The sequence below is a fragment of the Arachis duranensis genome, chromosome 1 (assembly GCF_000817695.3).
Source record: "Arachis duranensis cultivar V14167 chromosome 1, aradu.V14167.gnm2.J7QH, whole genome shotgun sequence".
NCBI classification, from domain to species: Eukaryota; Viridiplantae; Streptophyta; class Magnoliopsida; order Fabales; family Fabaceae; genus Arachis; species Arachis duranensis.
Genome location: NC_029772.3, coordinates 105,923,172 through 105,934,306, shown reverse-complemented (window position 1 = coordinate 105,934,306; position 11,135 = coordinate 105,923,172). Strand labels below are relative to the sequence as shown.

Below are 11,135 nucleotides of genomic sequence, written 5' to 3'. Positions count from 1 at the left end.
AACCCGACAAGTCCTGGTAGCTAACCATTGGACTGTCCCTCTGTCGCGCATCCCCAACTTGAGTTATACTCATCATAAACTTGATCATAAACATGATCCATATCCATCACCCTCACTAGTGAATATTTCGGGGGCGAGCTCATCCGGGACTTTCACAGTGCCCGGCCACACTTACGACATAGGGTCAATAGAGTATCAAGTCTCAACCTGGAGCACGTGGTGGCTAGCCACTGCTACTACCCAGGGAAACTCGTATCTCAGATAGTGGAAGTGTAAATCACAATTATCAATAATTCAGCATATACATGCATTCATTCTCATCCGTGGATCAACATCCATCTCAGCCATCCGGCTCACGGTTCAGTCCAGAACCAGCCAATATTCATAGCATACACAGCCATTGCGGCTCACGGTTCAATCCAGAACCAGCCAATATTCATAATCATACACAGCCATTCTGGCTCACAAAAAACAGCACTTCCACATTCAAAATCATCAAATTCATGAAATTGGCATTTAAGCCATAAATCATTTTCTCTATTCATTTCACTTTGAAATCAAGTTTCAACTCTTTTCAGCCTTGGCTTTAAAGATCTCACTTCTCAAATCATCTCAGGCTCATAAGCCAAATTTACTCAAAGTGAGTTCCCCTTTTAAAACAGAACCACTCTCGACATTCTCTTTCCAAACTTTCAAACCATGGCAAGTTAAGGATTTATTTCAAAGTATTCAAAATCATCCATCCAACAATGGAATTTATAACAAAAGTTTCTCGGCAGAGCCCCAAGTCTTTAGGGAAGGTCAACCTATATCAATTCCTTAAAATTCATTGAAACTCTTAAAATCATAGATTCTCGATTCAAGTAAATAAAACTGAATTTACTATAAAACCGGCCATACAAAATCGCAAGTTCCAACCCGGTCCAAAAATCAACTCATTTGAAACGGAACCGGTTCATTTGAATCAAACCACTTTCAGGTTTCTTTTTGGAACCCTTTTTTTTTTAACTCTTCCAAAATGCCTCAAACTTAATTACTCAATCAAAAGTCTAGATTCCTTTGAAATCACTAAAAACTCCTTTTTATATTGAAATCAATACTAGAGCATCATTCTTTCCTTCGGTGATTCAAACGATAAAAATAGTTCATTTCTAAATAAGTCGAACTCAAGGCATAAAGTTCACTAAATAAATTAAGTTTGAAAACATCAATATTCTCTTAATAAATCAAATAATACAACTTCTCAAATCCAACCCTTTTCAAATAGCTTTTCAAACAAGGTTAGGATTTTGTAGAAATTTCGGCAGCACCTCCCCTAAAACTTGGACATTTGCCACCCGGTTCGGGTCCCAACTAAACCATTTCTCATTCCTTTTCAACAGCTCAAAACCAGAAATCAATTTAAAGCAAGCTAAATCTAACAATCGCCTCAGTGGCGTATCTCAAGGATACCATTTCAAAATCAACTCAATATCAATCGATATAACTCATTTCCAAAGCTTTAAAGAAACGGTTCAATAACAAATCATTTGTCCAAAACCAAATCAATTAAAATAAACCAGGCTGAATTCAAAAGTGCATTCGACTTTTCACATCATTGAAATAATTGACTCAATTCAAACCAATCCTTAACGGTTTAAACTCAGATTTCAAATCTTTAAAGAATCAACTTCAAAACATTATATTTCACAAAGCCGCACAACAACTCAGCCAAACCAACATCCATAATCATTCAAGTCAATCAAATAATACATAAGGCAGATACAATCACCAAATACATAATATCTCACATCAGTATCCATATGTAATAATTCCAATACACAAAACATAGTTTTTGGAAAGCGCCCCTACCTCAAAACGCAATTCCATAACCCAAACGTCTCGCAGAGTCCTTTCTGCCTCAATTCAAAATCACCGGCAACCAAAACCTCAGCTCCCAGCCACTTTCGCAATAATCATCACAACACTAATCACAATATACAACAATCAGGACTCGACCCCACGTTATCAAAACTCATATTCATTAACTGAACACAACAGAACACTAACGCGAGGCTTTTCGAAACATAATTTATTACCGAAACATTACAATGAGGCAGCTACGATTTTCGAACCGGCCCCGACAACAGCTCCAGCAGCGGCCAGAATCTCCGGTGGATCAACGGAAGATTTCTCCGGCGACGGCAGCGAGGTTCTCCGGCGTTGGTAACTGAAACCCACATATAGAGGCGATAAAGCTTCCGAAATCTTAAACGAACGAAAACCAACTTAAAAATCCCTTACCGACAACGGAACTCGGTGGCAGCCGAGGAGTTCCTGGCGGCAGAGGCTCAGCCTGGAGCTTTGGCGGGGGTCCCGAAAGTCACGGAACCACTCTCGGTGGCCAGAAGCATGAGGGCGCAGCTCCCTTCTCCAGCAGCGACACCCGTGGCGGTGGCTGGTGCAGCAGCTCACAACGCAAGTAGCAGCGGCGGCCTGAACCTCCTTCTTTCCTTCAGACCAGATCGGGCGAATCTCTAGCGGTGGCGGCGGCAGACCGGAGCAGCAGAACGGAGGGAATGATGACCGTTCAGACAGCAGTGACGGCACACGACGGTGCGTGACGGCAGCTGCGGTGGCGGAGCAGGACGGTGCGAGAATGGGCTTCGTCCTTCTCCTTCCAGGCTCGTCCTCCTGACAGCAGCGACGATTAGGATTCGGCGACAGTGGCTCCCTCAACGGCGACGAGGCTCAACCCGTCAAGCAGCAGCGGCGCGGAACTCAGCCTCCCCTTTCAAGTTGACGGTGACGCGCGAGGCTCCTCCTCCACTGACTCTTGCGCGGGTCTTCCTTCCTCCCTAAACGGCGTCGATGGTGCCCTCCCTTCTCAGTGACAGGGACGGCGGCGGTGGCGAGGCAAGCTGGTGGCGATGGTGACGGGATGGTGGCGGCAAAGCCCAGCATGTTGGCGCGACCATCTTCCCCCTCGCGTCTCTGATTTCCATTTCTGAGCTCCTTTCCCATTCTGTGTGTGTGGCCGTTGGGGTGAGAGGGGAGAAACAGGGTAGCGGGTGCGGCTGAGGGTTAGGATGAAAGGGTAGAGTGTTGGGTGAAAATTAGGGTTAGGGTTAGTTTAGTAATTTCCATTAAAAATTAGGAATAATATAATTATTTTCTCTATTTTCCCAAAACAGTAGTAGTAATATTTAAAATATTAATTATTTAATCCAAATCATATAAATGTCTTATTATTTCATAACTATCAACTTTATAATTTAAATATAGAAAATAATCCAATAATTATAAAATTGGACAATAATCATAACTCATCTCAAATCCAATAAATCAAAACTTGCCTTAATTACCTTTAATATGAATTTGTGTGTTTTTCTGTGATTTCAGATATTTTCTGGCTGAAATTGAGGGACCTGAGCAAAAATCTGATTCAGAGACTGAAAAGGACTGCAGATGCTGTTGGATTCTGACCTCCCTGCACTCGAAATAGATTTTCTGGAGCTCCAGAAGCCCAATTGGCGCGCTCTCAACGGCGTTGGAAAGTAGACATCCTGGGCTTTCCAGCAATGTATAATAGTCCATACTTTGCCCGAGATTTGATGGCCTAAACCGGCATTGCAAATCAGCTTCAGAATTCCTGGCGTTTAACGCCGGAACTGGCACAAAAATTGGAGTTAAACGCCCAAACTGGCATAAAAGCTAGCGTTTAACTCCAGAAAAAGTCTCTACACATGAAAGCTTCAATGCTCAACCCAAGCACACACCAAGTGGACCCCGGAAGTGGATGTTTACGTCATTTACTCATTTCTGTATACCCTAGGTTACTAGTTCACTATTAATAGGACCTTTTGATATTGTATCTGAACCTCATGACACTTTACACATTTCTTATTGTATCTTCTACGGCATGAGTCTCTAAACCCCATGGTTGGGGTGAGGAGCTCTGCTGTGTCTTGATGGATTAATGCAATTACTACTGTTTTTCATTCAATCATGCTTGCTTCCATTCTAAGATATCACTTGTTCCTAAACCTGATGAATGTGATGATCCGTGACAGTCATCATCATTCTCAACTATGAACATGTGCCTGACAACCACCTCCGTTCTACCTTAGATTGAGTAGATATCTCTTGGATTCCTTAATCAGAATCTTCGTGGTATAAGCTAGAATTGATGGCGGCATTCAAGAGAATCCGGAAGGTCTAAACCTTGTCTGTGGTATTCTGAGTAGGATTCAAGGATTGAATGACTGTGACGAGCTTCAAACTCCTGAGGGCTGGGCGTTAGTGACAGACACAAAAGAATCACTGGATTCTATTCCAACCCGATTGAGAACCGACAGATGATTAGTCGTGCTGTGACAGAGCGCGTTGAACATTTTCACTGAGAGGATGGGAGGTAGCCATTGACAACGGTGAAACCCTACATACAGCTTGCCATGGAAGGAGCCTAGCGTGCTTGAAGAAGAAGACAGTAGGAAAACAGAGGTTCAGAAGATAGAGCATCTCCAAAAACTCAACATATTCCCCATTACTGCAAAACAAGTACTTATTTCATGTTCTTTTGCTTTTTACAATCAACCCTGATAATTATTGATATCCTGACTAAGAGTTACAAGATAACCATAGCTTGCTTCAAGCCGATAATCTCTGTGGGATCGACCCTTACTCACGTAAGGTATTACTTGGACGACCCAGTGCACTTGCTGGTTAGTTGTGCGGGATTGCAAAAGTGTGATTACAATTTCGTGCACCATATTTTAATATTTTTTATTTAAAAAATTTTAAAAATACAAGGATTCCGTGCAATTGCACGGATTATCATGTTAGTTTAATTAGAAATCGATGTGACGAACTGAAAAGATAATTAGATTCAAGACATTACAAGAAACATCGTTAAAATCGATGGCTTGGCCGTCGATAATATTAAAAATCGATGGCAAAATGGACGGCGGAGATGGTCGCTATTAAGATTGTCGATTTTTCAAAATTATAATAAAATCAACGACTTGCATTGCCGTCGGTAATAATTTAATAAAATCGAGAGCATTTTCGTCTATAATATGAGTTTGAAAATTTGGTCTACTTACTAAAATCGACAACATCGCCGTCGATATTATTATTTAAAATCGACACTATTTGTGTCGATATTTGATTCAATAAAATCGACAATCTTGCCGTTGATATTATTATATAAAATCAACGGTGTTTCTGTCGATATTTGATTCAATAAAATCGACACAATGGCCGTCGATTTAATTATTTAGATACCGACAAATTCTTTGTCTATATGTTGTCTATTTTAAATTTAAAAAGCGACAACACAGTCGTCGATTTTAATAGCCATATTTTTTAATTATTTTTTTATTTGAAAAATAGTAACAATTAATGCAAATAAACTTTTAAATATAAAAATAAAATTTATACAGAATATTAGATAACAAGACAAATAAATTTTTAAATATAAGAATAAAATTTATACTAAATATTGGATAATAAGTTTACAAACTTATCAAAGTAATAAATAATCCTCTAACATAAAGACTAAAGACAAGATAAATAACTAAACTTAAACTTATATTTATTTAAATTGTAATCCACTAGTAATACAAAATATTCAAATTAAAATAAATAACCTACTCATACTCATTTAAATAATCCTGTGAGTCGATCAAAATCATTAAAATCATCCTCCCTTTGAGTAAATAACCTACAAAATACTCATCTAAATATATACATACAGCAACTTTGATACAACACTGCAAATAAATAAATACTTGTTGCCTCGACGGTATTAGAGGAAGTAAGATAGTTGTTGCTGCTTCCTTGAACCGCCATCCACAAGCTTGCAGCTACCTGCATTGCGTTCCAACTACTTGGTCAGACATATATAACTAATACATTGCATACTTACTTACATAAACTCAACATAAACAAATATTTTACTCCACGTTAATTCATTAAATCTAATAAAATTATAGAATAGTCTTACTTGATTCTTTGCCTTTTTCAAGTCCTGCATATTCAAGGGCCTAAGTTTAATAACCTTTTTCTTCGTAACTTCATCTTCTGTATCCATACTATCTCCTTGACTACATTTCTGCTTTACATATATTGTTTGGGTTAGCATATCTGTTCAGTGTTGATTAGTGTATCCAGTCCTGACTCCAATGAGAACAAATTCAGAAGTAGCTCATCCACTAAAGCAAACTATAGTTGTGACTTTCACAAAAAGGAGAAAAGCACATAGAAATAAAGTGCAACCAAGCTGTGTCATTTGTGAATTGCTAAAAATCAATATACATGCCATTAAGCACACACAAAGACCTACTCACATAAGTTGCAAAAAGTATATCTTCCCAAATTTAATTGTGTTTGAAGCGTCAACAAATTAATGTGAACAGTTTACATCATGCTAATTTGAGAATAAAATCAATGTAGACACTGCATACGTTTCGCCTACACAGCTCAACTTCAATGCTCGTTGAGAAACAAATGTGAAATATATCAAACATGATCTAAGAGTACCTTGAGCACATCTGCAGTAGCTAAAATCTGTTGGCCATGGTAAATGGATGCAACTGGCTTCTTGCTTTCCATAAAATGCTTCACTAATGTAATGACAGACTCATTCAGTGACAAATACTCAGTACACATATATTAAATTAATTTTTCCATGTATATTATTGATAATGATATAAAGAAGTCTTAATAAACCACTATTTTATGGTTTATCTTGTGCTCAATTGAGTGGTTTTTATCAAACTTTTTCACACTTATTCATACAAATTGCATGGTTTTACAATTCCTTCCTAGTTTTGTTCTATGGTTGAAAACTTGCTTCCTAAGCCTCTAATTTGTATATTTTAATTCCCCTCTCTACCATTCGATGCCATGATCTATGTGTTCAATGATTTCAGGCTTTATAGGGCAGGAATGGCTTGGAGGATAGAGATGAAGCTTGCAAAAATGGAAGGAGCGTAAGAAATAAAGGAGATAATTAGCGAGGAGTGACGCGCACGCATGGCTCACGCATGCGCGTGCCTGACACGTGCGCGTGACAAGGAAAATCGCCAAACGACGCACACGTGTGAGTGACGCGTACGCGTGACATGCGCGACGTACAGTAGTTGCAGAAAAATGCTGGGGGCAATTTTGGGCCAGTTTTAGACCCAGTTTTCAGCCCAGAAACACAGACTAAAGTCAGGGAACAACAGAGACTCAAGAGACATTCTCATTGAGCATAGTTTTAGTTTAGTTTTTGAATTTTAGAGAGAATTCTACTCTTTCCTCTAGGTTTTCTTCACATTGATAGTTTTTAGAGTTTTATTGCTTTGGCTTTGGATATTGAGAGGAGTCATTACCTCCGTTGAAGCTTCATTACTCTAGTTTGTTTTCCTATTCCTTTACTCTTTTTATTGCCCATTACCCCTGTTTGGATAAGTATGTTTATGATTTTGGGATTTATTAATACAAAGAACCACTTTTACTTTTAATTAATTTTCAGTTATTGTTTATCATGTCTTCCTTTTATTCCTCTCTTAATTCTGTGAAAGTTATATTCATGATAATGGAGTATTTTCCTAACTTGATTGGGAGTTGATTAAGAGGAGAACCTTGAGTTGGAATACTCAAGTGTTAATCCTAATTGGGAGTTGTTGACCGACTCTCTAGTCTCCGACTCTAATCCTTTCTTAGGAAAGGATTAGGACGCGAGCGATAGGGTTAGTTGGTTAGCTACTTGACTTTCCCTTATTATATAAGGGATAACCAAGTAGAACAACAACCTTTTATTATTACACTTGGAAAAATTCAACAAAGATAGAACTTCCAATTAATCTCCTCCCAGTCAAGACTTTTAATTGAATTATATAAATTCTCTTGTTAATTTCCGTTGCTTGAATTCACTATTAATTATTTTTCTGTTTCTCAACTCAAAAATTTCTTGAAAAACCTCTGACCAATAAGCTGCACTCTTTTGTCAACTCGTTGGGAGACGACTTGGGACTCATACTCCCAGTATTTTTATTCTAAAATTGTGACAAGCCTTTTCTAAATTGATAAGCAGATTTTAATCGGTTGAGAACTGTACTTGCAACATTGTTTTCTCTATAAATTCTTAATCGGCCAATTTTTGCCACGTCACTTTTTGGCACCGTTGCCGGGGAGTTGCAACAGTGTGCTAATTTATTGGTTAAAAATTATTTATTTGCATTTTATTTTCTTTTATTTTATTACATGAGCTGTATGTTTCTTTCATTGAATGACGCGTTCACTACCTGATTCGAGCCTACCCGCATTTGATCCTGAAATTGAAAGAACTATTTCACGTATAAGGTGAGCTCGGCGTCGGTTAGTCCTATCGGAGGATGAATTTGAAATATCATTTAAGGAAGAAACAAGCTCCCTTTCTATTGATTTGGTTGATTTAAGCGCAGAGAACATGGCAGCTCCCAGGAGGATTACTCCCCAAAAAGCAGGAGCTCCGGACTTTACAGTGCCACCTTTCCAAGCGCGTCATCCAAATTTGGGTGCAGATATTGAACTGAAGACTGCACTAATCAGACATTTTCAGACAGCCTGTTCTACTGTTAGGCGTAATGGTCCAGCCGAGACTTCTATTCTGCTAATTGCCTTCCCGTTTTCTCTTGAGGGAAAGGTGAGGAAGTGGTACTACACTCAGCCTGAAGTAGTTGTTACTAACTGGGATACGCTTAGAAGAGAATTCTTAGAAAAATACTTTCCGACTGAAGTTACTAATAGACTGAGAAAAGAAATTTCAATGATTATTCAAGGTGAATCCGAGACTCTTTACAAATATTGGGAGCGCTTCAATAATCTCCTAGACGCATGCCCCCACCACATGATTGACAAGTTGGTGTTGATAAGCTACTTCACATAAGGCATGAAACCTCAGGACAAGACTACATTGGATGGTGCGAGTAATGGTTCTCTGAAAAAGTACAAGACCGCGGAGAAAGCGTGGCAACTGATCAGCGACCTAGCTAAGTCTGCTCGGAATCACAGGCACAGGAACAACCATCCCAAGGCTGTGGCAGAGGTTTCCTCTAGCAGTGAGACTACCGCTCTCACACAAAGTCTATGTGAGATGACCAACCTATTGAAGTAGATACATCTGAGCCAGCAATAGTCTCAACCTCCCTTACCACAACATAGTCAACAACTGGTTCCTCAGAGAATATACAGAATATGTACTGATTATAGTCATTACATTGATGAGTGTCCACAGCTCCAACATGAGGATAACACCTTTGGCAGCTACTCACAATTTCTATGACCGCCTAAATCAAGGATACTATCAACAAGGCGGCAACTATAACCAAGGTGGAAACTTTAACCAAGGTTGGCAAGATAACTCCAACCAGGGGTGGAGAGATAATTCCAACCAAGGCTGGAGGGACAACCATAATAGAGGAGGCAAAGACAACCAAAAAAATCAGAGGTGGAATAATCATAACACCCAGCAAAACTGGTATCAGCAGAATCCTCCATATCAACAGCAGAACTAGAACCAGCCTTACAAAGCACCTCACCTAAGGCAATCCCAAGCATCTCAGTAGACCCCTCAGATTACTTACCCCCTTCCTCTTCTAATGATGAGTTGCTACACTCTAATGATCAAAGACAGAAGACCATGGAGAACAACCTTACTTCTACCTTAAACGGTCTGAATTCTACTTTACAAGCTCTCGTCTCACAGATTGGATCAATGAATGCCTCTAGCAATCAGCCAGCCAGCTCAAATATAATTCCTTCTCAACCCTTACCCAACCCCAAAGAAGGAATCAAAGCCATTACTTTGAGATCCGAGACTACACTACAAGAGAGGAATCAGAAGGAGCCAAGACCACAAGATCACACCCAGTTGAGGACATGATTAAAGTGGAGGATGTCGAAGAGGAAGATGAAGTACAAGACATGGTTGAGGAAGAAGCAACTCAACCAGAGAATAGCGCACCTACGGCAGCTGAAGCTACCAGAGACGCCATCCTTATTTCATTTCCACACCTTGCAAGGAAGCCCGAAAAGCAGATGGAACTCGATCCCCAAAATGGTAGAAATCTTCAAAAAGGTTGAGGTAACTGTTGCCCTTTTCGATGTTATTCAGCAAGTACCTAAATATGCAAAGTTTCTAAAGGATTTGTGCATGCATAAGGATAAGATCAATGAATTAAAAACTATCCCTTTAGGTAGTTCCATATCTACTTTAATGGGAGGTATACCTGAAAAATGTAGTGACCCAGGTCCATGCATGGTTAACTGTACTATTGGAGGTGTAATATTTTCTGATTGCATGTGTGATTTAGGAGCGTGCATGAGTATTATGCCTTTGTCTATATATGATGCTTTAAGGCTCCCTCCCTTAAAAAGGTCCGCAGCTCGTTTTGTGTTAGCAGATAAAAGCATTATTACAGTGGTTGGAATTGCTGAGGACGTGCTGGTGAGCATTAAGGGGCTCACATTTCCCATTGACTTCTACATCTTGGAGATGCCCCAAAATGACTCAGGCAGACTGTCATCCATCTTGCTCGGAAGACCATTTCTAAAGACCTCAAAGTTCAAGTTGGATGCATTCTCAGGAACTTATTCTTTTGAGATAGACGGCTGAGCAGTGAGCTTCAATCTGAATGAGGCTATAAAGCACCCTCCAGAAGACCAGTTGGTGCACGAAATTGCAATCACACTTTTGCAATTCCGCACAACTAACCAGCAAGTGCACTGGGTCGTCCAAGTAATACCTTACGTGAGTAAGGGTCGATCCCACGGAGATTGTCGGCTTGAAGCAAGCTATGGTTATCTTGTAAATCTTAGTCAGGATATCAGAAATTATCAGGATTGATTGTGAAAAGCAAAAGAACATGAAATGATTACTTGTTTTGCAGTAATGGAGAATAGGTTGAGGTTTTGGAGATGCTCTGTCTTCTGAATCTCTGCTTTTCTACTGTCTTCTTCTTCAAGCATGCAAGACTCCTTCCATGGCAAGCTGTATGCAAGGGTTTCACCGTTGTCAGTGGCTACCTCCCATCCTCTCAGTGGAAATGTTCAACACACCCTGTCACGGCACGGCTATCCATCTGTCGGTTCTCAATCAGGCAGGAATAGAATCCAGTGATTCTTTT

At 39.6% G+C, this 11,135-nt stretch overlaps 1 long non-coding RNA gene across 1 annotated transcript in view; it reads right to left on the bottom strand.

Annotated features, from left to right (window-relative positions):
- The window catches only part of LOC107493810 (uncharacterized), a 3,911-nt gene extending 848 nt beyond the window's left edge, over window positions 1–3,063 (bottom strand). Inside the window, exons 1-3 of the long non-coding RNA XR_008006595.1 lie at window positions 2,284–3,063; window positions 2,079–2,209; window positions 1,852–1,966 (exon numbers count right to left, since the gene is read on the bottom strand). This is a non-coding gene — a long non-coding RNA (uncharacterized LOC107493810). The remainder of the gene's footprint in view (window positions 1–1,851; window positions 1,967–2,078; window positions 2,210–2,283) is intronic.
- Between the last annotated feature and the right edge of the window lie 8,072 nt (window positions 3,064–11,135).